Here is a 26,731-nt window from a genome sequence, read left to right as displayed (position 1 = left end):
TGCTCAGCTCCTCTTCTTGCTCTCAAATAAGGGTTCACACCTATGACTGTACTGCTGCTCTTCTCAACCTCTGGATACTTTTTGGGCCCAACTGTACGCCTGTATGCCTGCAATTATCACATGGAGGCACAAAGAGGTATTTCTCTTGGTGCCATGTTTGGTTGGAGAATGGCTGAGAATATTTGTTAAACCACAGTAGGATAAGCCACAGCCAGACTCTGCTAGCAGCACTTATTTCCCACAATGAACAATGAAAAAGGCACAGTGACATAGAGCAGGCTCAATGTTTCGCTTAAAAGGAACTGTACTTTCAAAAAGCTTTGCATAAATCAACAGTACAGCCGATTATAAGAAACTTTGCAATGTATCTTATCAGAGAAATCAGCTTCCTTCCTAACTTATAAGACACTTCTCATCCTCTGTGAAAAAGCAGCTCAAGTCCATCTTGCTCAGAGGTGTTGGACTGCAAGTTTCATGACACAGTTCATTATCCTCCATGGAGAAAAGTGGGGGAAGATAGTGAGGAGCAGAAAAGAGAACAAACAGAGATAGACAAAAAATGTGTGCAGAGCTCTATAACAAGTGTTTTAACTCGCATCAAAGTTTGATCCAGATCAAGACAGCTCAACTCTGCTATATTGTGTCTTCTATGTTGCCGCAGCTTTGTTTCTTTTAACTAAAAAGTGAATGAAGTACAGAAATCCCTATTGTTTTGCTTATCTATGTATAGGAGAGATTACTGCAGCTCATCTTCCACCAGCGTTCTACCTTTGGAGAACAACATAGCACGATAAAAGTTCCAAGAAAAGCTGGATATGGCTGCCCATATAATCAGTTTGTAAGTCCATTTTAAGTTCTCAGTTGCAACAATAAAAAGAAGCATTACACATTTTTTTATATCAGTGGGACCCTCCAGAGAAAGTCTCTTTAAGTGTACTTGCAAGTCTTAGAGAGAGTCCACAGACTTCTAGAAAAGGGGACATCTTCCAGACACATGGAAGAGACAACAATTCTTCAATATTACATTTTTAAAATTATGCTTACCTCTCCCCATTGGCAGACTCCTCTTCGGGTTTCACTACAAAGTCCTGCCACTGGCCATGTTGTCAGCATGCCACATGTGGTGGTGCCCGGGAGTGCAGAAGAGTGCAGGAGCGGGTAAAGATAAGTAACTGGTATCAGGCTTGGACTTCCCATCTGCCTGGCTAGCATCTGTGTAAAAGTGAGGGATCTGATGTGAGGTCTGTGTGGATGAAGGTTCTGGCATGGGGTAAAGGTTTTGGCATTCTGTGTAGATGGGGATTCTGGTCTGTATAGATGGAGGTCTGAACTAGGATCTGTAATAAGATCTGTTCTGCTGTTTGTCAAGATAGCAGATCTTCACTGAGGTCTGTATGTACTCTGGTTTATGGCGGTTAGCGTGAAGGGCAGGTCTGGTTTAGGATCTATATGTGGAGATGTCTGATCTGGGGTTTACAAATTTGACTGTTAAGTCTTGAAAAGGGAACTATATTTTCAACAAACTTTGCGCATAAATCAAAACTACAGCAGAACATACAAAATTTTATAATATAGATTATTATCAGAGAATTCTGCTTCTTTATTCACTTATGAGTCTCTTCTCACCCTCTCCTGTTTCCTAAACTCAACATCTGCTCTGAAAAAAACTGCTCAAACCTGTTTTGCTCAAGACAAGACAGACTGCCAGCTGACTTTAGTGTCAGTGAGTTGTCAATCTATATTATACTCTATGGAATGGGGATTAGGTGGAATGAGGAGCATAGTGATTAAACAGGCAGAGGGATACAAAGAAAGATGGTTCTTACAAGTGTATTACCAAACCCCAGACTTGGATTTACCTCTACAATGCTCAGGACTGCTGTGTAGTTTGCTCTATGCTGCTGCCTCTGTCTATGTGCTATGAAAAAGAAACAAAAACAGGAATCCCTCTTCCTGTGTGGTTAGTGTATGGGAGAGATCATAGCAGCTAGTGTCTTCCCACCAGCTCAGAGTCAATTGCAAATTAAGAGATAAAGACTGCAGAGGAAAAAACAAATTAAAATGCAGGATAAAGGTTAGATAATGGTCACAGATAGTGTTACTCCTCATATACACACAACAAAAGTTTTCTTACATTCAGCCAACCTGTATCCTACTTTGTACTTACAAAGAGTAGAAACTCTGAAACAATGATGTCTACAGATGGGTGTCTCTGGTTTAGCTGATTTTCCTAGTCATGCTTCAAGTCTCTTCAATAGATTGGACATTGATGTACCAGATAGCTTCCTATAGGTGGCACCAGAGAAACAGTTTCTTCCTTCTAGACCAGAGGTAATCTGCATAAAAAATAAAGGAAGTATACAGCATTTATGGTAACCTATGTGTTTTTGAAAGAAGAGGGTTAAGCAGCATTTTAATGAGGTCTAACGCTCCATCTAAGTTTTACCACTCTGCTTTGGAATTTTTAAGTCTATCACTTCCTATACTCACAGTACACCATATTACATTAGTCAATAAACTGACTCAATTAAATGCTTTTGAAGTTGCATAATAATGTATAGAAAAAATATCTTAGTTAACACGAATAAACACAGCCCTTATCTGAACTCATAAAAAAAGGAATTTATCTGGAAGAAACTTTCTACCTCTCTCTTTTCTTGCATAGGAGGAAATTTGCAAATTCATAAAATAAACATTTTATTTCTGGGTCACAAGCACCAAAAGCTGCAGTTCCTGCTCATATTACATCTGGGAGAGCGCAAGAAGAATTTTTCTTGATGAATAGTTGGCAATACTCTTGCACTTGTGTAACGCCCCTTAGGTATTCCAAGTCGTTGTGGATGATTTATTGGGATTTTTCAGACGTACCGGCAATCTTGAAAGCAGGATTTCCCTCAGTGTTGAAAAAGAAGCTGATAGAGTTAAGCCAATAAAAAAGGTATGGAGTTTTTGAGATAAGAGAGAAAAGCAGCAAATGAGTGAGTGACAGATATTTAAAAGGATCTACTGCAAAGGAAAATGGAAGCGGTCCTCATATTAATTTCTCAGCTTGTTGTTTTGCCTGAGCAGACTTGTGTCAGGACTCAGCCTTTTTGGGATTTTACAGAATTCAGCAGATTAGATAGCATGGGTCATAAAACATAACTTTGCACAGACAGTGACAGTGTCATAGTATTAGTACAAGTGTGACTACTTTCACACTGCGTTTGTGCTTCCTTTGCCGTCTGCCATCAGAATCCCAGAAAACAGGAATCATTGAGTATAATAAGGCAAACAGAGTACAAAGTCTGCAAATTTGTACTCCATTTGTTATTTTTCCCAGCAGTGTCTTTTATGTTGGACACAATAGCACAGCAGAGTATGCTATTGTATCTGACATAAAGGATTGACAACACCAGAAAAAAGGTCAGAGTCCAAAGTTGCTGTCTTTGGACTTCGTTTCACTCATTATACAGTTCTGTTAGGATTCTGTTGGAATACCATTTTTCTCTTCTTCAGACTGAAACCACCAATAAAGATAACAAAATAGGCACAAACATAGTATAAAACTTGATTAAGAATAGAGATGAGCAAATTTGATGTTGTCAGGACTTATTCGGCGAGCTATAGTGCTTACCAAATAAGCTGCAGAGGGAACCCGGATACCTGGAGCGCTCCTGCTGATTAGCTGTTTGGCTCGCAGCTGCATATATTACGGCTGTGTGACAGTCACGACACAAGCATGGAAAGCCCAAAAAACAGGCTCTCCATGCATGTGTCGTTACAGTCACATAGCCGCGACACATGCAGATGTGTATCCGGGTTCCATCTACTGCTTATTCGGAAAGTGCTATAGCTTGCCAAATAAGCCCTTACCCGATCAAATTTGCTCATCTCTACTTGGGAATACTTCACACCGATCCACTGGTAAAAAGGATCTTCTGGTGCAGGAAAACACCCCTAATTCAGTGAAAGAATAGGTGATAAATGTCTGATTGCCGACTATTCCACCTCTGTTACCCCATCCTTCACTAGATCAGTGGTCCTGAGCCACCATTTCTTCTCACTGCATACCAGAAATCAGCAGAACTGTTAATGGATCAGTGGTCATGCATGCACAATGCCATTCCAATGGTATTGACAGAGACAGTCAAATATACAGTAGGTACGAAAAATATTGAGACCCCTTTAAATTTTTCACTCTTTGTTTCATTGCAGCCATTTGGTAAATTCAAAAAAGTTCATTTTTTTCACATTAATGTTCACTATGCACCCCATCTTGACTGACAAAAACAGAAACATAGAAATTTTTGCAAATTTAATAAAAAAGAAAAACTGAAATATCACATGGTCATAAGTATTCAGACCCTTTGCTCAGACACTCATATTTAAGTCACATGCTGTCCATTTCCTTGTGATCCTCCTTGAGATGGTTCTACTCCTTCATTGGAGTCCAGCTGTGCTTAATTAAACTGATAGGACTTGATTTGGAAAGGCACACACCTGTCTATATAAGACGTCACAGCTCACAGTGCATGTCAGACCAAATGAGAATCATGAGATCAATGGAACTGGCCAAGGAGCTCAGAGACAGAATTGTGGCAAGGCACAGATCTGTCCAAGGTTACAAAAGAATTGGTGGTGCTAATCACATGTCTGTGTTTTTTTTCATGTATCGTGTGTCTGTGCAAACCTCAGACATGTCCATGTTTTTCTGGGATCACGGATGAGAAGGCCCAATACAAGTCTATGGGTCCGTGAAAAATACGTACAACACACGTATGAGATGTGCATGTCACGTATGTGCTGTCCGTTTTTAATATTGAAAACGATAGGAGAAGCTTTGTAATGTATTTCATTTATTTATCAAACTATGAAAAGCACTGATGACTGATGGTAAAAACGGACACATGGATACACTCATGACATACCGACACACCGATCCAAAACACTGATGACACTAGTACTATTTGTTCACATAAGTTTTTAAACACGGATATCTGTATGAGGTCTGATGTAGTATTTTTATCGATAATGTATGCCATAAATGTATAAATAAGAGGAGATGTTTTTCCTAACAACGACTGGGATGCAGTCTTTGGGGCCAGTTCATTAAGGCCTCATTCAGATGTCAGTTTTTCTTGTACGAGTGCTAGTCTTCCATAGTGTTTGTGTAGAGGCTGTGCAGCCCGCTTACATAGATGATTGTGCTGCTGCTTCTGACACAACAGCTATTTGCTTCTGGCTGAAGCTGTCTCTGCTCTACTCTTCCCTGTTCTCAGAGTATCTTTGGCTAAGTGCACACTGCATCTGTGCGCTTTGCCTACAGTTTATGTTGAGAGCTTTTCCTGAGGTATGCTGTAACTTGGCAATCAACCATTAACCAGATGGAGGCCAAAAGTGTGTTTGTTAGGCTTTCGTCTGGCAGCTATATGTCTGCATACTGCTTGTTTTACCATATAGGAAAGCCAAGCAGACAGGGGTTTTGTTTTCAGAGGGACACTTCAACAAAACGTATACATTTTAGTCAAAATATCTATCTATTTATCATGAATGGATGCTTTGTCATTGTAACGTCAGTCATCATGCCTGCATGGATCCTCTTCTCCCATCATGCGGGGATGCCAGGTTACTCACCACTCGACCATATCAGCGTCGTCATGAGTTTCTCCCTCCTCTGTACAGCCTGCGCATCGGGAGCTAGTGCTCTCGCTCCCTGGCTCTTACACATGGCAAATGGTAAATGCCACAGCTAACAGCTGGTCAGGTATTTATTTGAAGTAATTACCTGCAAGATATCTCCCAACCAATAGTTGGGAGGCATCTTGTATAAAAGGCAACCTCCCCAATGGGAGTTACCTGAGCAACCCCTATAGTTTAGTCTATTCCCCCATCCCCGTCCTAGTCTGCTAAAGTTATTCCCGCATCCTTTGTTCCCATTAGTCTAGTATAGTTTGTCTGTGTTCCTGTGACAACTTTGGCGTCTTCCTGTGTCAGCGTGCTCGACCCCTGGGATAGGCAGCTACAGTATTGGCGCCTGCCTGGGTGCTACTTGCAGTCTAGTCTATCTCCACTATCAGGAGCTCCAGTGAACACTAGGTAGCCACTTAGCTATGCCCCTTCCTAGGCAGGCAAATGCAGACTCTGATCTGCGGTAAGATCAAAAGGTAACTGCCAGTCACAGGCATTGGCTGATGAGACAGTACTACTTTTATTAACGTACGCCTGCTCTCACTGAAAACAGCGAGAGCAGGTGCTGATAATGGGAGTATACATCAGTCGGCACTTGTGCTATAAATGAATAAATAATAATAATAAAAAACCGTGGAGTCGCTTCTATTTTTGATAACCAGAACAGACAGCAACTCTCAGCTGTCAGCTTTATCATGGCTGGCTATCAAGAATAGAGGGGTCCCAAGCCGTTTTTTAAAATTATTTGAATAAATAATATAAAAAAACAGCGTGGGGTGCCCCCCATTTTTTAACAACCAGTCAAGCAAAAACAGACAGCTGTGGGCTGGCATTCTCAGACTGGTAAAGGGCCATGATTATTGGCCCCCACTAAACTAAAAAGAGCAGCCCGCAGCCACCCCAGAAAAGATGCATCTATTAGATGTGTCAATTCTGGTGCTCTGCCCAACTCTTTCCACTTGCCCTGGTGCAGTGGCAAGTGCAGTAATATTTGTGGGGTTGATGTCAGCTGTTTTATGGCTGCTGACATCCAGCCCAGAGGTTGTAATGGAGAGGTGTCTATTAGATTCCTATGTTCTTATGATGAATTAGGGAGGTGGGCGTGGACAATATGGGGCCTTATAATGAATTGAGGAAGGTGTAGATAGCATAACAGTGCTTAATTATGAATTGTGGAGTGGCAAGAGCACAATACATCTTAGTGAGGAGGGGACATCATACTGACTGGCCATCATACTGTGTAGAGGTCACAATATTGTATATAGGGAGAACTAGGCGGACATTATACTGTTGTACGGCAATTTAAGGACATCACATTGTGAGGGTATTATACTGTTTTGGTGGCACTGTGGGAGTTTTATACTTTGCTGGATGCTCTATGGAGTCATCAATGCTGTATGTGTGGAGCGATGAAGGATAAAATTATGGGGTTGGATTCACTTTGGTAATATGATATTTTTGGGAGCATCATACTCTATAGTGGCCATGAAAGGGGTATCATGGAGGAGAACACTAAGGGGCTTCAATAGGGGCATAATTATTGTACATGTGCCAGAGTATGTCACCATGTGAGATGATAATCAGGGACTAGGCACGTGACAGCGGTGGGGGAAAAGACCCTCTTAGGGCGTTAGGAGAGTTTAGGGACAGGCACAGGCTGGAGCTCAGGAGGTACCCCATCCTTTGTTCCTTACTGTGAGGGCCTTCTTCTCTCCATTCCTCCCGTTGTGTTTGTTGTGTCATCCGCCAAACGTTAACCGTGTCGGTTCGTCACACAATACATGTCCCTTTCATGGTTTTAAAAGTTGTGAAATATGAACTGATATGAAATATGTTCTGAATATTTTTTTAAGAAAAGGAACAACACTGGAAAAAGACAAAGCGCAAATAGGGTCTTATCTGGATAACAAATTAAACATAAAAGCAAAAAATGCGCTCACCTGATTTTATTTTGTGCACACAACCACTTATAGCGCTTAAGGCTGCTGCATATCTGCTTATGCTGCTGAATGTTTTTTTTGTGAGAAGGCGGTTCCAATTAGAAGTTTGCCATTTTTATGCAAACCCCTGAGACACAGGACAGAGACTTACAATGAGTTGGGAGAGAGGACGCAGTGCAGGGATTTGTAATGAATTTCAGAGGAGAGTCTCAGTGGTCAATTAATGTATATTTATTGGATGTGGTTAATTATAGTTAATGGGGGGCACAATGCTGTCTTAAGAGTTTGTATTTTGAATGGTGCATTGTATTTAGGGCTGCAATGTGAGTGATTTTTTTTAACTAATGAGGCACATGTATAAATAAAATATATGTGACCTTCTCATTTTCAGAGCTATGGTGATCTGTGTGGTAACATGAGTAGTGGCTGAAGGATGTGGACATGAAAGTCTGACAAGATGGAGAAGAAATAACAGTAAATGACTAATCAGATGCTGTATGACTGTATGACTTTCAGAGAGATGATAGGAGTGATACTCTTGTTTATAAAGCAGTCTCACTTATTATGCATAGTACCATTCATTATAATACAGTGCACTCTCTTGTTATACAGTCATGGCCGAAAGTGTTGGCAACCTTGAAATTGTTCCTGAAAATGAAGTAGTTCTCACAGAAAATTGCAGGTACACATGTTTTGTTATACACAAATTTATTTGCTTTGTATTAGAACAACAAAAAAAACAGAGAAAAAAGTCAAACTACAATGGTCACAGGAAGCGATTACAGTTATTTTTCTAAAGGGTGTGCAACAAAATGTTAAGTTGAGGGTGCCAACAATTTTATTTAGCCCATTTTTGGGGGGTTATGTGAAATGATGTCTAATTAACCCTTTTTCTTTGCTTTTTTTGCGTTGTTCCAATATACACAAAATAAATAAATATGCTTATAACAAAACATATGTAATTGCAATAATACTTAATTTACTGGAACAATTTCAAGGGCGCCAACACCTTTGGCCATGATTGTATACATTCAAATTTTATTCTTCTATAATGCAACATACTTTACAATTACCGTATATACTCGTGTATAAACTGAGTTTATCAACACATTTTTTTGTGCTGAAAACCCCCCCCTCGGCTTATACACAAGTCCTTGTCCCAGAAAGACAGCGGAGGAAAAGGAGTGGCAGAGCAGCGGGTAACAGAGGCAGGAGTTGGCGCTTGTGGCTGTAACTGTGCCTGCTGCTAAAGAGAAATGCATATTCACTGCACTGGCAGTGAATATTTCTCTTATAGCATGCACAGTTACAGGCACAGCCGCCGCCTTCCAGCACACATCCTACTTATCTTTCCTACGCGCCCTCGCTGCATCTCATTCCAGTGCCAGCAGCTCTTCCGGCTGAGCGATCACGAGTCCCCTGCTCATCAAGGTAATGAAGTTTCACCCCTCTACACTCCCATAGGCATGGAGTGAATATTCATTACTTTAAAAAGTGGGGACACGTGATCGCTCGGCCAGAAGAGCTGCTGGTGCTAGAATGAAATGCAGCGAGGGTGCGCAGGGAACGTAAGTAGGATGTGTTCTTTTCATAGGAACCATGCATACAAGGATGAGGATAAAGAGTTATGCATACAGGGACGGGGAGCCATGCATAAAAGGAAAGGGACAGGGAGCCATGCATACAAGGAAGAGGACGAGGAGTCTTGCATACTTTAACGGGGATGGGGAGCCATGCATTTAAGGACAGGGATGGGGAGCCATGCATACAAACAAGGATAGGGATGAGAGGACAATGCATACCCGGCTTATACTCAAGTCAATACGTTTTCCCAGTTTTTCTTGGCAAAATTAGGTGCCTCGGCTTATACTCGAGTCGGCTTATATTTGAGTATATATGGCAGTCAAATTTTTCATGACTTGCATTATCAGGGCTAGGTGTTCCTCACATACAAGAGAACTTTTGGATTGTGGCATAAGGATGGAAAACTTTTCCTCAGTAGGTAATGTTTTCTCCTCTCCCTTGTGCTGTGATCCGATCCTTACAGATTTGCTGTAGTATCCAATAACAGCTATTACTAGACAGGCTATATAATCTTTATCTGAAATTCAGCTCCATCCGTACTAATAGTGAACGCTATAGCAGTGACAGAAAGTTGAACTTTCCTCAGTTTCATTTATTGGATTTACGGATAAACCTGAGAAAAGCTTAGCTACCAGTCCACTGGGTGATCATTTTCTTTCTACTACACCAGGACTCTATAGATATCTAAGGATGTGAGGCCCTTTATAGAACGTGCAGTAGTACTCAGAGGTATTTTAAATTTGATGTATATTGTACCTTGGAGAGCTTTGTCCGCTGTTTCATCAGTCATAAAATGTCTGCTAGTGGCTGTGAGCTAGACAATGGGGAACAAATGACAAAATTCAAATTAAAAAACACGTGCAAAGATCAACCATCTCTCTTTGAGTCCATAAATTTCTTGGATTGATGTTATAACCGCATACCGTGATGTATTTGGAAGCAATTTCTGGGCTTCCCTCCTAGTAAAATAAGTATTAAGGTAAAAAATAGCTGCTGCCTGTACTATAAAGTAGACAGAATTCTCCATCTTACTCAGCTGGAGTGAAAGCTACATGCACCTTGCATATTTAGTATGCTAAGCTCCACTAAGAAAGCTTTAAATGGGTTGTCCATTTTAAAAATATTTACATTAAACACAGAACTGCACAAAAGTTTAAGTCAGGTGTGGGAAAAAAATGCTACCAAGTAAGATTGCTGTCAAAAAATAGAGGTGTTAGCAGTTCATTTTTATCAATTAGAAAAAAAAGGAAAAAAAATCAAATCAAAATTTTGTGTGATCCTTTGCCTTGAAAACAGTATCAGAGCAATAGTTCTTCTTGGTACACTTGGACACAGGTTTTGAAGGAACTTGGAAGGGAGCTTATTCCAAACATAGTAACATAGTAACTTAGTTTTAAAGGTTGAAGGAAGACTTTAAGTCCATCTAGTTCAATTCATAGCCTAACCTAACATGCCCTAACATGTTGATCCAGAGGAAGGCAAAAATAACCATGTGGCAAAAAGTAAGCTCCACATTGGGGAAAAAAATTCCTTCCCGACTCCACATACGGCAATCAGACTAGTTCCCTGGATCAATGCCCTATCAAGGAATCTAGTGCAAATAACTTGTACCATTATACTTTTCAAGAAAGGCATCCAGTACCCTCTTAAATTTTAGTAATGAATCACTCATTACAACTAGAGTTGAGCGACTTTTACTTTTTTAGGATCGAGTCGGGTTTCACGAAACCCGACTTCCTCAAAAGTCGGGTCGGGTGAAATCGGCCGATTATTGCGAAAAGTCAGGGGCCGAATGAAACACGAAACCCAATGCAAGTCAATGGGGAATCAAAGTCGGCAGTGAGTGGAGGACAGGAAAACACCTACAGTGCCCATTTTAATGCCAAAAACATCAATTCTTATTACTTAATCTAGTCAATCTTAATTTACTTTATAATAATAGTTAGGCATTGAAAACTGGGGGTCATTTGGCTAAAGTTGTGGGGGGTAGGGCTGGCTCAAGATTTTCGTGGGCCCAGGAAACGCTGAATACGTCACGGCAGTGGAGCAGGGAGAGGTAAGTATTTCAACTTTGCAAGTGCTGTGATCCTGAGCAAGCAGGGGGGCCCACTAGTTGGCATTGGCACAGGGCCCCTCATAGTAAGGTGGTCTGTTTGATGGTGGGCGGCGCCTCCCACTGCCAGAGACACTTTTGCGTACTATAAGGGGCCCTGTGCCAGTGACGTCGCCAACAAGTATGCCCCCCCACCTGATGAAGGAACCTGCACTTTCATCTGCACCTTCCTCTTTGTCCCCGTGTAAGGTGGTATAGTATGCGGGAAGGGGAACCTGACTTTCAGCAGGGTCAGATTCTGGCTGTGTAGAGTGCAAGGGGAATGTAGTGGTCTGGATCAATGTACCAGCAGACTCATCTAGCAGTGGCTGGGCAATGGGCAGGATGAGGAGGAAACACAGCTATAGGGCCAAAATAAAAAAATAGGCTAAAAGCAGTTCAAAATTGGTAACAGGAGTACACAGGCGGCATAGCTTTGTTCAGTGGAGGACAACTGTAAGGACTGGCTGAAACAGTTACTAGGCCCAAATAAGTAAGTAGGCTAAATGCAGTTCAAAATTGGTAACAGGAGTACACAGGCGGCATAGCTTTGTTCACTGGAGGACAACTGTAAGGACTGGCTGACACAGTTACTAGGCCCAAATAAGCAAGTAGGCTAAATGTCTGCCAAAAAAATGTTCATAAATAAACAGGTGGCATAGCTAGGTACAGGGGTGGGCTCTCCTGCTGAGTAGCAAACAGTAGTAGTTGGTTGGCGCAAAGTATTAACTGGTCTAAATGGAGGCCAGGGCCCCTGTATATTTTAACTATCATCTATCATTTCAACAAATTTGTATTGGCAGTGCCATTGAAGGATTTAACTGCACAGACTACACAGTGGTGGAGCAGGGAGAGGTAAGTTTTGCAAGTGGTAGAGCACTGTTCGAGCTGATGGGGAACATTATTTCGTGGGCGGCGGTACTGGCACAGGGCCTCTCATATTACGACGGTGTGTCTGACGTTGGTTGTGCACCACCACCATCAGAGACACTTCATTGTACTATGAGGGACCCTGTGCCAGTGCCGTCGCCCAAGAGTGGGCACACCCACCTGTCCAGGCAAACGGCACTCGCATGGGCGCTTGCGCCAAGTAGTGACCACGGCCCTGTGGGGGGAGTCAGCCCTTTTAGGGAGGTATAAAAATGGCCTATGGTGGACATTCAGTAGCTGCAAATGGAGGAATTGGAGAAGTCAGTAAGAGGAGGCCAAAAGCAAGACATTTTTCAGGCAAGCTACGTGTCAGCAGGGGAAGGTGGGGCAAAATAATTTGAAATCCATGATTGTTTCATTTTAATGAAGGTTAGATCATCAACATTTCGGGGAGCCAGATGTGTCCTTTTTTCGGTCAGTATTGAACCAGCAGCACTGAAGATTCTTTCTGATAGCACACTAGCAGCTGGGCAAGCGAGCTCCTGTAATGCATATGCAGCGCCCCAGAGTCCTGGTCGTATCAGCACTGACGCTCCGCCGCTAAGGGGAGTGATGGTATGTCTGATGGCACTTAAGGAGTTCACCTGACCAGGTATCACAGACACCAGTACGCATCACACTCTGGCCACCAGGGGGAGCAAAGGGTTCTATGATTAGGCCACTCCTCACAATCTGGTAAAACTGGGGGTCGGACAGAAAGTTAGAGAGAAGCTGACTAGGTTGGAACCAGGCAACATCCTGTGGCAGGGGGTGTTGCAGGGGAAAGATTCAGGGGGGTCCCTGTCAGGGGTGGGATCCTGACAGAGGCCTAGCGAACAAGACAGAGCGTTAAGGAACCGCGCCTGCACGACATTGCGGCGGTATCTCAAGAAAGGACAAGAAGCGAGGTTTATTGTGGAGAGTGAGAAACGAGATCACAGCAAAAAGGAGATAGCACCAGTAGGAGTCGTGCCGTAAGATCGAGGCAACATCCTACTGAGGCGCGTAGCCGGTGTCCGGAACGCCGAGGATGTATTGGGCTCCAAGCATTACTTCAAACCAACGGCAGGACAGTTAATTATAGGTTGGCTGTCTCACCTAAATCACCTAAGCAGACATAGGGGGCAACTGTGGGAGAGGGGCGTCACTAGGGTCCCGGAAGAACTCCAGGCCTACCCGTCATACGGGTGCGTCCTAGCCATATCATCTGGGGGACGGAGAAGAACATCAGAACAGATATAAGTTGTGAGAAAGAACATCAGAAACAGACACAACAGTTGTGAGGACTATCCCGTGGTGCTCAGCAGGGAAGTACTACAACACACAGGCGCTAGAAGGTAGGCACAGATTTCCACCTGCAAAGGGAGCGCTGGAAGTGCCATCGGACCGGCCGGTCTCAGCCAGCCCTGTTAACAGTACTCTGGATTGAGGATCTTGAAGCCTTCATTAAAGAGGTAAAGAGACTGCAACCCTGTGTCCTCGTTATTCACCGCGACCTACACCACGCACCACCATCACATCTTTCATTGGACGCCCCTTAGCAGGGTCGCGGGCCAGGTCTAGCCACTGTGACGACCCCAAGACCGAGACAGAGAGACCCGGTACCGAGTACCCCGCGGCCCTGCGTCTGGGGGCGCTCCACATATTCTGCCAATTCAGGCCAGGTGTCTATTTTAGATGCCCAATAATAAAAGGGGAATGACCTGTGAGGGAGAACATTGATAAGGGAGGAAAAATAGTTCATAACCATACTGGACAAATGCTGTCTCCTGTCACTTTGAATCGATGCAGCACTACCTGTCGTGTTTGCGGTCATTGCGAAATCACTCCACAACCTGGTCATAAAACCCCTCTGTCCAACTCCACTTCGGATTTATGCACCTCTAACACCTCTGCCATGTTGCCCCCTACAGCTCGTGTGAGAACCATCACCGCCGCTGTGTGCTGGGAATGCCTGAACCAAACGGTCTATAAGAGTTGCTTGTTTGGTAGCCAATATTTGCTCAAGGTTCTCATGTGGCATGATATTTTGTAATTTTCCTTTATATCGTGGATCCAGGAGGCAGGCCAACCAGTAATCGTCATCGGTAGTGTTGAGCATTCCGATACCGCAAGTATCGGGTATCGGCCGATACTTGTGGGTATCGGAATTCCGATACCGAGATCCGATACTTTTGTGGTATCGGGTATCGGTATCGAAACAACATTAATGTGTAAAAGAATTAGGCATTCAGGACCTGAAATTACATCATGGCTTGCTGTGATTGGTCGCGTCGCGGTCACATGGGCGGCACGCAACCAATCACAAGCCGTGACGTAATTTTAAAATGCGCACGTTTCCTGCCTCCCATGACGTCACGGCTTGTGATTGGTACGGAACGTAATTTTAAAATCCTGAATGCCTAGAATTAGGCATTCAGGACCTGAAAATTACGTTACGGCTTGGTTGCGGCCACATGGGCGGCACGCAACCAATCACAAGCCGTGACGTCACGGAAGGAAGTAAACGCGCGCATTTTAAGCAAAGAACGCTGCCGGTTCCCTCGGTGAGGTCCAGGCTGCGTCGGAGAGGTGAGTATAGCAATATTTTTAATTTTAAATCTTTCTTTTACACATTAATATGGATCCCAGGGCCTGAAGGAGAGTTTCCTCTCCTTCAGACCCTGGGAACCATCAGGGATACCGTCCGATACTTGAGTCCCATTGACTTGTATTGGTATCGGGTATCGGTATTGGATTAGATCCGATACTTTGCCGGTATCGGCCGATACTTTCCGATACCGATACTTTCAAGTATCGGACGGTATCGCTCAACACTAGTCATCGGTCATCATTTTGATAATGCGGGGGTCCCTTTTTAGGATACGCAAGGCATACTCAGCCATGTGGGCCAAAGTTCCAGGTGTCAATTCACTGCTTGTGCTGGGTTGAGGAGCACTTTCTTGCAAATCAACATCACTTGTGTCCCGCAAAAACCCTGTACCTGACCTTGCAACGCCACCAGTTTCTATTGCCCCCTGAGAAGCATCCTCCTCCCACAAATATTCATCCCCATCATCCTAATCCTCCTCCTCTTCATCCGCCACCTCGTCCAGGAGAGTTCCCTGAGCAGACAATGGCTGACTGTCATCAAGGCTTCCCTCCTCCTCGGCTGCAGACGCCTGCTCCTTAATGTGCGTCAAACTTTGCATCAGCAGACGCATTAGTGGGATGTCCATGCTTATGACGGCATCATCTGCACTTACCAGCCGTGTGCATTCCTCAAAACACTGAAGGACTTGACAGAGGTCTTGTAGCTTCGACCACTGCACACCAGACAACTCCATGTCTGCCATCCAACTGCCTGCCCGTGTAGGTGTATCCTCCCACAAATAAATTACAGCACGCCTCTGTTCGCACAGCCTCTGAAGCATGTGCAGTGTGGAGTTCCACCTTGTTGCAAAGTTGATTATTAGGCGGTGCTGGGGAAGATTCAGCGATCGCTGATGGTTCAGCATACGGCTTGAGTGTTCGGGCGACCGGCGGATGTGTGAGCAAAGTCTTCGCACCTTCAGGAGCAGGGCTGGTAACCCCGGATAATTTTTCAGGAAGCACTGCACCACCAGGTTCAAGGTGTGAGCCAGGCAAGGTATGTGTTTCAGTTCTGAAAGGGCTTTGGCAGCCATAAAATTCCTTCCGTTATCACAGACTACCTTGCCTGCCTCAAGATGTACACTGCCAAGCCATGACTGAGTTTCTTGCTGCAAGTACTCGGCCAGTACTTCCGTGGTGTGTCTGTTGTCGCCCAAACACTTCATTTCCAACACAGCCTGCTGACGCTTACCACTAGCTGTTCCATAATGGGACACCTCATGTGCAACACTGGCAGCTGCGGATGGAGTGGTCATGTGACTGTGCTCTGTGGACGAGCTTTCGCTTCTGGAGGAGGAGGAGGAGGAGGAGGAGGGGTGGCGAACACCTACAACCAACTGTTTCCTAGACCGTGGGCTAGGCAGAACTGTCCCACTATGGCTGTACCCTGTGGACCCTGCATACACCACATTAACCCAGTGCGCCATGATGGACACGAGATTATTCTAGCAATGTGGGCATTCAAACCGTGTGTACGCGGATGAGAGGATGAGTACTTCCTTTTCCTAAAGAGAGTCTCTTGTAGGGTGAGCTGGACTGGAGAGCTGCATATGGTGGAACTAGTGGGGGTGGTGGTGGACATGGCAGATTGAGAGAGGGTTGGTGATGGTGTTCTTGATGTTGGCCTACATACAGTGTTTCCTATCAAGAACCTTGTGATTCCCTTACTGCTTTGGCCTTGCGACGATACCTCCACATTTGCTGCTGGTGGTGTCCTAACCGGTGGGCTTACAGTGAGGGAAGCAATGTAGCATTGCTGACTACCTTCATTCTGAGCGGGTGCACCAACGGTACGGGACGTTTGGTAGTTAGTCCAGGCTTGCAAGTGCATGCTGGTTAAATGTCTACGCATGCACGTTGTATTTAAATTTTGGAGATTCTTCCCTCTGCTAAAGGTCTTTAAGCATTTATTAAAGATAACTTTTGACTGATCATTCGGATCTTGGTTAAAAAATTGCCACACTGCACTCTTCCTACTATGGATAACATTTTCAGGCATTGCACGCTGTGCTACTTTCACCGGATGGCCACGCTGTCCTATAACTGTTTTTGTTTTTGACAAACGAGTTTGGCCTGAAATGGGCCTGCCAGATGACAGCTATAGTGATGTAGATGGCTGCTGCGGATCATCCTCCTCCGCTTCTGAGCTACTGGCAGCAGCACCCTCTTCCCCCAATGGCTGCCAATCTGGGTCAACAACTGGGTCATCTATCACCTCCTCTTCAATGTCATGTGCACCTTCCTCTGTGTCACCGTGTAAGGTGCTATAGCGTTCGGGACGGGGCACCATAGTCTCATCAGGGTCAGATTCTGGCTCAGTACACTGCGAGGGAAATGTAGTGATCTGAGTCAATGGAACAGCATAATAATCTAGCTGTGGCTGTGCATCTATGCACTCCATGTCCGATTCATCTTGTAAGGGGCTGTTAACAATTTCCCTTTCTAACCCAGGCACGGTATGTGTAAAGAGCTCCATGGAGTAAACTGTAGTGTCTCCTGCCGCATCCTTCACTTATGGTTTGGGTGAAGGACACAAGGAAGCGTGTTGTTCCTGACTGGGAGCATCCACTGATGACTCGCTGCTTTTATATTTGGAACTTTCGGAAGAGGAGGCGAAAGAGCTAGAGGCTGAGTCAGCAAAGAAAGCCAAAACTTTTTCCTGCTGCTCCGGCTTTAAAACTTGTTTTCCTACTCCCAGATAAGGGAGCCTTCGAGGCCTTGTGTAGCCAGACGATGACGCTGGCTCACCTCCAGGCTTAGGTGCTATTTTCCTTTTCCCACTACCACCAGATGCTCCACCACCACCACCACCACCACCACCATCAGTACCAGCTGGCAACTACCGCCCACGGCCTCTTCCACCAGACTTCCTCATTTTTGGGAAAATGTAACCAAAATAACAACCGTTATATGGTACTGTAAAACAAGGTAGAAGGTGTATATAAACTTGTTGAGAATTTAAATCTCCCTTTTTATTTGGGGGAGACTGAACCACAACTCAGGCCCAGTGTATAATTCAACGCAATGTGAGTGGCAGCAAGTGGCTGGCTGATACACCACAAACTAAGAGGACTGAGGTATATCCACTTTGTGAGAATTTCCATCCCCCTTTTTATTTTGGGGAGACTGAACCCAAACTCAGGCCCAGTGAATAAAACAACGCAATGTGAGTGGCAGCAAGTGGCTGGCTGATACACCACAAACTAAGAGGACTGAGGTATATCCACTTTGTGAGAATTTCAATCCCCCTTTTTATTTTGGGGAGACTGAACCACAACTCAGGCCCAGTGTATAAAACAATGCAATGTGAGTGGCAGCAAGTGGCTGGCTGATACACCACAAACTAAGAGGACTGAGGTATATCCACTTTGTGAGAATTTCAATCTCACTTTTTTTTTGGGACACAGAACCCAAACTCAGGCCCAGTGTATAAAACAACGCAATGTGAGTGGCAGCAAGTGGATGGCTGATACACCACAAACTAAGAGGACTGAGGTATATCCACTTTGTGAGAATTTCAATCCCCCTTTTTATTTTGGGGATTCTGAATCACAACTCAGGCCCAGTGTATAAAACAACGCAATGTGAGTGGCAGCAAGTGGATGGCTGATACACCACAAACTAAGAGGAATGAGGTATATCCACTTTGTGAGAATTTGAATCTCACTCTTTTTTTTGGACACAGAACCCAAACTCAGGCCCAGTGTATAAAACAACGCAATGTGAGTGGCAGCAAGTGGCTGGCTGATATACAACAAACTAAGAGGACTGAGGTACTGTATATCCACTTTGTGAGAATTTGAATCTCACTTTTTTTTGGGGGGAGACTGAACTCAAACTCAGGCACAGTGTATAAAACAACGCAATGTAAGTGGCAGCAAGTGGCTGGCTGATATATGAAAAAATACAAGGACTGTAGTACAATTTCAATCTCCCTACAATGATATCAGGACAAGTATGGCAGCAATAAAAAGGACTGCTGCACTCAAAAGTGTGGACAAATAAACAAGATAACTGCAGAAAGGAGCAACAGGATTTTTGCTTTTAAAAAAGCAGTTGGTTTGCACAGCAGCGGTGCAAACAGCAATGCAGCAATCAGGGAGCCTTATAAGGCAGCCCAATAAGCTACACAGCTGATGCACAAAGATATAGCCTCCACTGTCCCTGCAAAACAAAGGTGGTGTTGTGAAGTGACCGAGGGCAAGGTCGCCCATGTATATCCATAATCTGGCCCAGCAAAACTTCCACACTCAGATTCCATCTTAACAAACGTATCTTTACTGTTATACATTTTCCTTAACACAGCGGAACACAATAATAGACAATACAAAATATGCCTATTCACAGAGATAACGTGTAATAACAAACTGTCCCTCACTGTCCCTATCCACACGTTACCAGTTCCTTTGCTCCAGGAGGTTATCTTCCCACGTCGCAGGCCTGTCTGTCACTGCAGGGAGACACTCCGGCCGAAGAGAAAACAACAGGGATTAAACAAACTCTGTCTCTCAGGTCCAGACTGTAGTCCTTGGGGTTCAGCAGGTAAGGGTGGAAGGTTCGGCCTCTCAACAGAGGACCCGCTTACAGTTCATGGGCTCCAGGATCTGTGAATATGTCACCGCTGAGTGCTCCGCAGTGTGGAAGCTGGGAACAATCTGGATGTCAGCTTCCAAGAGAGAGAGGTCATCCAGGCAATCTTCTATATGGCATCTACAGGAGGACGCCAGCACACACAGACTTCTCTCTGCACCGAAAAGTTTCCCGAGCTCTCTCTTTTCCTCCCCTTCCTGTTCACATGACACAACAGGGGGAAGTTTAGCCAATACAGTTTGTTTCTCTGTAATCACATTCGGCATAGGTATAACTTCTGGCCACACGGGGGCAGTGTCTGTCACAGATTCTATGTCAATGATAACAGAACAGTCACAGCTGGCCAGCTCACTACAGTTGGACAGTGGAAATCGCTACAGCACAAGCGGTTTGGGGGTTAATCTTACCTCCCTAACTATGTCCCTTCTTCTGACGAAGCTGCAGCAACCTCTCCCTATGCTACGATCGGCAGAAGTAAGATGGCGGTCGGCGTGCACGCCCCTTTATAGCCCCTGTGACGCCGCAGAAAGCAAGCCAATCACTGTCATGCCCTTCTCTAAGATGGTGGGGACCGAGACCTATGTCATCACGCTGCCCACACTCTGCGTCCTCCTTCATTGTGGCTGAGAAATGGCGCTGAAAGCATCATATGAAATGCGACTTTGGCGCGAAGATCGCCGACCGCATGGACGATCCCACACTAGGATCGGGTCAGGTTTCATGAAACCCGACTTTGCCAAAAGTCGGCGATTTTTGAATTTGTCCGATCCGTTTCGCTCAACCCTAATTACAACATCATACGGCAGAGAGTTCCATAGTCTCACTGCTCTTACAGTAAAGAATCCGCATCTGTTATTATGATTAAACCTTCTTTCCTCCAGACATAGAGGATGCCCCCTTGTCCCCATCTCAGGTCTATGAGTAAACAGATCATTAGAAAGGTCTTTGTACTCTCCGCTCATGTATTTATACACTGTAATAAGATCACCCCTTAGCCTTCATTTTTCCAAACTAAATAACCCCAAGTGTAATAACCTATCTTGGTATTGCAGACCCCTCAGGGCTCTAATAACCTTGGTCGCTCTTCTCTGCACCCGCTCTAGTTCAGCTATGTCTTTCTTATACACCGGAGACCAGAACTGTACACAGTATTCTAAGTGTGGTCGCACTAGTGACTTGTATAGAGGTAAAATTATGTTCTCCTCATGAGCATCTATGCCTCTTTTAATGCATTCCATTATTTTTTGCCTTTGTCACAGCTGCCTGACACTGGCTACTAAATGTGAATTTGTCATCCACCCATACCCCCAGGTCTTTTTCAGTGACAGTTTTGCCCAAAGTTTTGGTGCATGACCTTACATTTATCCCCATTAAAGCTCATTTGTCATTTATCAGCCCAAGCGTCTAGTTTACATGAATCCTCCTGTAATATAGAATTGTCCTCCTCTGTATTGATTACTCTGCAGAGTTTAGTGTCATCTGAAAAAAATGAAATTCTACTCTGTATGCCCCCTACAAGGTTATTAATAAATCTATTTATATAATTACCTTAAATTGTCTGTCATCCACTTCCGTCTGGACGTCCTCGAAACCCACAATCCACCACGCCGCACTGGAAATACGCCGATCGCCATATTGGAATACCCAAGTGATGGGTATTCCAATATGACACCCGCTGTTGGTACCAGGCCCATGCGCAGTACCACCAGTGGGTCATCGCCGGACCCCTCCGCTGCTGGGACACTGCGCACACCTCACACCACGCACACCTCACACCGTGCACACCTTACACTGCGCACACACCTCACACTGCGCACACACCTCACACCGCACACGTCACACCACTCACACACCTCACACTGTGCACCTCGCTGCCCACAACAAATTCCAAGCAAAAAAACACAACTTCTGACAAATCTAGCGGTGGCAGCCATGTTGGTGGGACAGAGTGCGGATCGCTGATCACATGGATGAGAGCAGGCGCGGCAGATGGATCCCGGAGATGCTGCTCTCCGCGCTGCTGATCTCGGGGCTCCTGAGTGCGGAGGTGCAAGGAGCGGAGAGCAGCAGAGACGGTGAGAGGCGGGACTCCAGAGGGAGGCAGGGCTCTGGGAATCACTGGCTGTAACAGGGCGTGTCCTCTGTGGAGACAAGGAAATATCATATACTATGCATATATAATACAGGGGATGGTGGTGTATATGTATATTTATATAATACAGGGGATGGCGGTGTGTATATCTATTTATATTATTTTGCCACCAGCTGGGACTCCCCCGCCGCAAGAACATCACGCAACAGGGACCCCTTCCCACCGCTGGGATCCAGACCACCGCTGGGATCCAGGCCGACGCTGGGATCCTGACCACCGATAGGTGGGTGAGCACACAGGTGGGGGGTAAGAGATTCTCAATGCTGCAAAGCCTGCCCCTATCGTCACATTACCGCCTTCCTGATGTGGTAGCATCGGGCCTCCATCTAGTATGTTATAAACATCTTGAAGAACTAACCACAAATCTTCTATGTATCTAGACTTGCACAAATCCTCTTCAGGTAATTCCAGACAGAATGAATGGTGTTGAGTTCAGGACTCTGTTCTGGCCATATTATCCATCACTTCTAGGACCCCTTGTTTTTCTTTACACTGAAAATATTTCTTAACCCCTTTACCCTCAAGGGTGGTTTGCACGTTAATGACCGGGCCAATTTTTACAATTCTGACCACTGTCCCTTTATGAGGTTATAACTCTGGAATGCCTCAACGGATCCCGGTGATTCTGACATTATTTTCTCGTGACATATTGTACTTCATGATAGTGATAAAATTTCTTTGATATTACCTGCATTTATTTGTGAAAAAAATGGAAATTTGGCGAAACTTTTGAAAATTTCGCAATTTTCCAAATTTGAATATTTATGCAATAAAATCACAGAGATATGTCACACAAAATACTTAATAAGTAACATTTCCCACATGTCTACTTTACATCAGCACAATTTTGGAACCAAAATTTTTTTTTGTTAGGGAGTTATGAGGGTTAAAAGTTGACCAGAAATTTCTCATTTTTACAACACCATTTTTTTTTAGGGACCACATCTCATTTGAAGTCATTTTGAGGGGTCTATATGATAGAAAATAACCAAGTGTGACACCATTCTAAAAACTGAACCCCTCATTGTGTTCAAAACCACATTCAAGAAGATTATTAACTCTTCAGGTGTTTCACAGGAATTTTTGGAATGTTTAAATAAAAATGAACATTTAACTTTTTTTCACAAAAAATTTAATTCAGCTCCAATTTGTTTTATTTTACCAAGGGTAACAGGAGAAAATTGACCCCAAAAGTTGTTGTATAATTTGTCCTAAGTACGCCGATACCCCCTGATGTGCCTAAACATTGAAGCCCCCCACAAGTGACACTATTTTGGAAAGTAGACCCCCTAAGGAACTTATCTAGATGTGTGGTGAGCACTTTGACCCTTTAAGTGATTCACAGAAGTTTATAATGCAGAGCCGTAAAAATAAAAAATCATATTTTTTCACAAAAATGATCTTTTCGCCCCCAATTTTTTATTTTCCCAAGGGTAAGAGAAGAAATTGGACCCCAAAAGTTGTTGTACAATTTGTCCTGAGTACGCTGATACCCCATATGTGGGGGTAAACCACTGTTTGGGCGCATGGCAGAGCTCGGAAGGGAAGGAGCACCGTTTGACTTTTCAATGCAAAATTGACAGGAATTGAGATGGGACGCCATGTTGCGTTTGGAGAGGCACTGATGTGCCTAAACATTGAAACCCCCCACAAGTGACCCCATTTTGGAAAGTAGACCCCCTAAGGAACTCATCTAGATGTGTTGTGAGAGCTTTGAACCCCCAAATGTTTCACGACAGTTCATAACGCAGAGCCGTGAAAATAAAAAATATTTTTTTTTCCACAAAAATTATTTTTTAGCCCCCAGTTTTGCATTTTTCCAAGGGTAACAGTTGAAATTAGACCCCAAAAGTTGTCCAAATTGACCTGAGTACGCTGATACCCCATATGTGGGGGGGAACCACCGTTTGAGCGCATGGCAGAGCTTGGAAGGGAAGGAGCGTCATTTGGAATGCAGACTTAGATGGATTGGTCTGCAGGCGTCACATTGCTTTTGCAGAGCCCCTAATGTACCTAAACAGTAGAAACCCCCCACAAGTGACCCCATATAGGAAACTAGACCCCCCAAGGAACTTATCTAAATGTGTTCTGAGAACTTTGAACCCCAAGTGTTTCACTATAGTTTATAACGCAGAGCCGTGAAAATAAAAAATCCTTTTTTTTCCACAAAAATTATTTATTAGCCCCCAGTTTTGTATTTTCCCAAGGGTAACAGGAGAAATTGGACCCAAAAAGTTGTTGTCCAATGTGTCCTGAGTATGCTGATACCCCATATGTTGGGGTAAACTCCTGTTTGGGCGCACGGGAGAGCTCAGAAGGGAAGGAGCACTGTTTTACTTTTTCAATGCAGAATTGGCTGGAAGTGAGATCGGACGCCATGTTGCGTTTGGAGAGCCCCTGATGTGCCTAAACAGTGAAACCCCCTCCAATTATAACTGAAACCATAATCCAAACACATCCCTAACCCTAATCCCAAAGGTAACCCTAACCACACCCCTAACCCAGACACACCCCTAACTCTAATCCCAACCCTAATCCCAACCGTAAATGTAATCCAAACCCTAACTTTAGCCCCAACCCTAACTGTAGCCTTAACCCTAGCCCTAACCCTAGCCCTAACCCTAACCCTAACCCTAGCTCTAACCCTAGCCCTAACCCTAACCCTAGCCCTAACCCTAACCCTAGTCTTAACCCTAACCCTAGCCCTAACCCTAACTGTAGCCTTAACCCTAGCCCTAACCCTAGCCCTAACCCTAACCCTAACCCTAGCTCTAACCCTAGCCCTAACCCTAACCCTAGCCTTAACCCTAACCCTAGCCCTAACCCTAACCGTAGTCTTAACCCTAACCCTAGCCCTAACCCTAGCCCTAACCCTAGCCCTAACTCTAGCCCTAACCCTAATGGGAAAATGGAAATAAATACATTTTTTTAATTTTTAATTTTTTCACTAACTAAGGGGGTGATGAAGGAGGGTTTGATTTACTTTTATAGTGGGTTTTTTAGCGGATTTTTATGATTGGCAGCCATCACACACTGAAAGACGCTTTTTATTGCAAAAAATATTTTTTGCATTACCACATTTTGAGAGCTATAATTTTTCCATATTTTGGTCCACAGAGTCATGTGAGGTCTTGTTTTTTGCAGGACGAGTTGACGTTTTTATTTGTAACATTTTCGGGCACGTGACATTTTTTGATCGCTTTTTATTCCGATTTTTGTGAGGCAGAATGACCAAAAACCAGCTATTCATGAATTTCTTTTGGGGGAGGCGTTTATACCGTTCAGCATTTGGTAAAATGGATAAAGCAGTTTTATTCATCTGGTCAGTACAATCACAGCGATACCTCATTTATATCATTTTTTTATGTTTTGGTGCTTTTATACGATAAAAACTATTTTATAGAAAAAATAATTATTTTTGCATCGCTTTATTCTGAGGACTATAACTTTTTTCTTTTTTCTTTTATGACACTGTATGGAGGCTCGTTTTTTGCGGGACAAGATGACGTTTTCAGCGGTACCATGGTTATTTATATCCATCTTTTTTATCGCGTGTTATTCCACTTTATATTTGGTGGTATGATAATAAAGCCTTGTTTTTTGCCTTTTTTTTTTTTTTTTTTTTTTTACGATGTTCATTGAAGGGGTTAACTAGTGGGACAGTTTTATAGGTCGGGTCGCCATGGACGCGGCAATACTAAATATGTGTACTTTTATTGTTTTTTTTATTATTTAGATAATGAAATGTATTTATAGGAACAATATATATATTTTTGTTTCTTTTTTTTTTTTAATTTTTTTTTTTTTTACACATGTGAAATTTTTTTTTTACACTATAACATTGCCCCAGGGGGGCATGATGTTATAGTGTAAGATCGCCAATCTGACACTTTGCTGTGCACTGTGTCACATCGGCGATCTGACGTGCACAGCTCCTGGAGGCTTCCCGGCTCCTGCTCTGAGCAGGCGCAGTGAAGCCACCTCCCTGCAGGACCCGGTTGCCACGGCCATCTTGGATCCGGGCCTGCTGCAGGGAGGAGGAGGTAAGAGACCCTCGGAGCAATGTGATTACATCGTGTTGCTCTGGAGGTCTCAGGGAAGCCCGCAGGGAGCCCCCTCCCTGCGCGATGCTTCCCTATACCGCCGGAACACTGCGATCATGTTTGATCGCAGTGTGCCGGGGGTTATTGTGCCAGGGGCTGTCCGTGACCACTCCTGGCACATAGTGTCGGATGTCAGCTGCTATAGTCAGCTGACACCCGGCCGCGATCGGCCGCGATCCCCCCATGAACGCGGCCGATCGCGCTAGACATACTATCCCGTCGGTGGTCATACGGGCCCACCCCACCTCGACGGGATAGTATGTCTGATATCAGAAAGGGGTTAAAGATGCCCTTCCATTAATATTTTTTTTATTAAATCTGTGTATATGTGCATGCAATGTAGTGTGTGCGTGACAATATACTCCCCTACCACCTCCTTCTCCAGAATCCAGCACCGTTCCACTCCTTTCCTCAGTCATGTCACCACTCTACAGACTGTCTGGCTCACTTTATGCATAAGCCAGAAGCCTTGGAAAAGTTCCCACGCTCAAGTTCATATGAGGACATCCAGCAGAGGGCGCATCACCGCAACTCAAGGTAAGTACAGATCATCCTGCTTTCCTTTCAGTACCCGGGGGTTTACAGGCACGAGCGAGTGCATTAGCACAGCTCCTGGCTGTAAAATGATTTAACCCCTTCAGATGGATTTACTTCGTGGGACGTGACAGATCATCTGAAGGTATGTATATTGTTGGTTTATTATTTTTCAGAGCGAGGGTCTTCAGGTGGATTGAGAGAGCAATAAAATATTAAAACAATCTGTGTGTTTATTTAATTAAAATACTTTTTAATAATGTGTGTGTGTTTCTTTAACCCTTTCATACAATTGGATTAATAATGGATAGGTGTCATAATTGACGCCTCTCCATTATTAATCTGGCTTAATGTCACCTTACAATAGCAAGGTGACATTAACCCTTCATTACCCCATATCCCACCGCTACACGGGAGTGGGAAGAGAGTGGCCAAGTGCCAGAATTGGCGCATCTTCCAGATGTGCCTTTTCTAGGGTGGCTGGGGGCAGATGTTTGTAGCCAGGTGGGGCCAATAACCATGGACC

At 44.2% G+C, this 26,731-nt stretch overlaps 1 long non-coding RNA gene across 2 annotated transcripts in view; it reads right to left on the bottom strand.

Annotated features, from left to right (window-relative positions):
• LOC143818025 (uncharacterized) overlaps positions 1-26,731 on the bottom strand; it is a 173,625-nt gene that overhangs the window by 20,746 nt on the left and 126,148 nt on the right. For both annotated transcript variants that reach the window (XR_013224266.1, XR_013224268.1), the window contains exon 2: positions 2,168-2,336. This is a non-coding gene — a long non-coding RNA (uncharacterized LOC143818025). The remainder of the gene's footprint in view (positions 1-2,167; positions 2,337-26,731) is intronic.

The sequence above is a fragment of the Ranitomeya variabilis genome, chromosome 3 (genome assembly GCF_051348905.1).
Source record: "Ranitomeya variabilis isolate aRanVar5 chromosome 3, aRanVar5.hap1, whole genome shotgun sequence".
Classification (NCBI taxonomy): domain Eukaryota; kingdom Metazoa; phylum Chordata; class Amphibia; order Anura; family Dendrobatidae; genus Ranitomeya; species Ranitomeya variabilis.
Note: the sequence above shows the minus strand (reverse complement) of the source record. Positions and strands in the feature narration are given on the sequence as shown.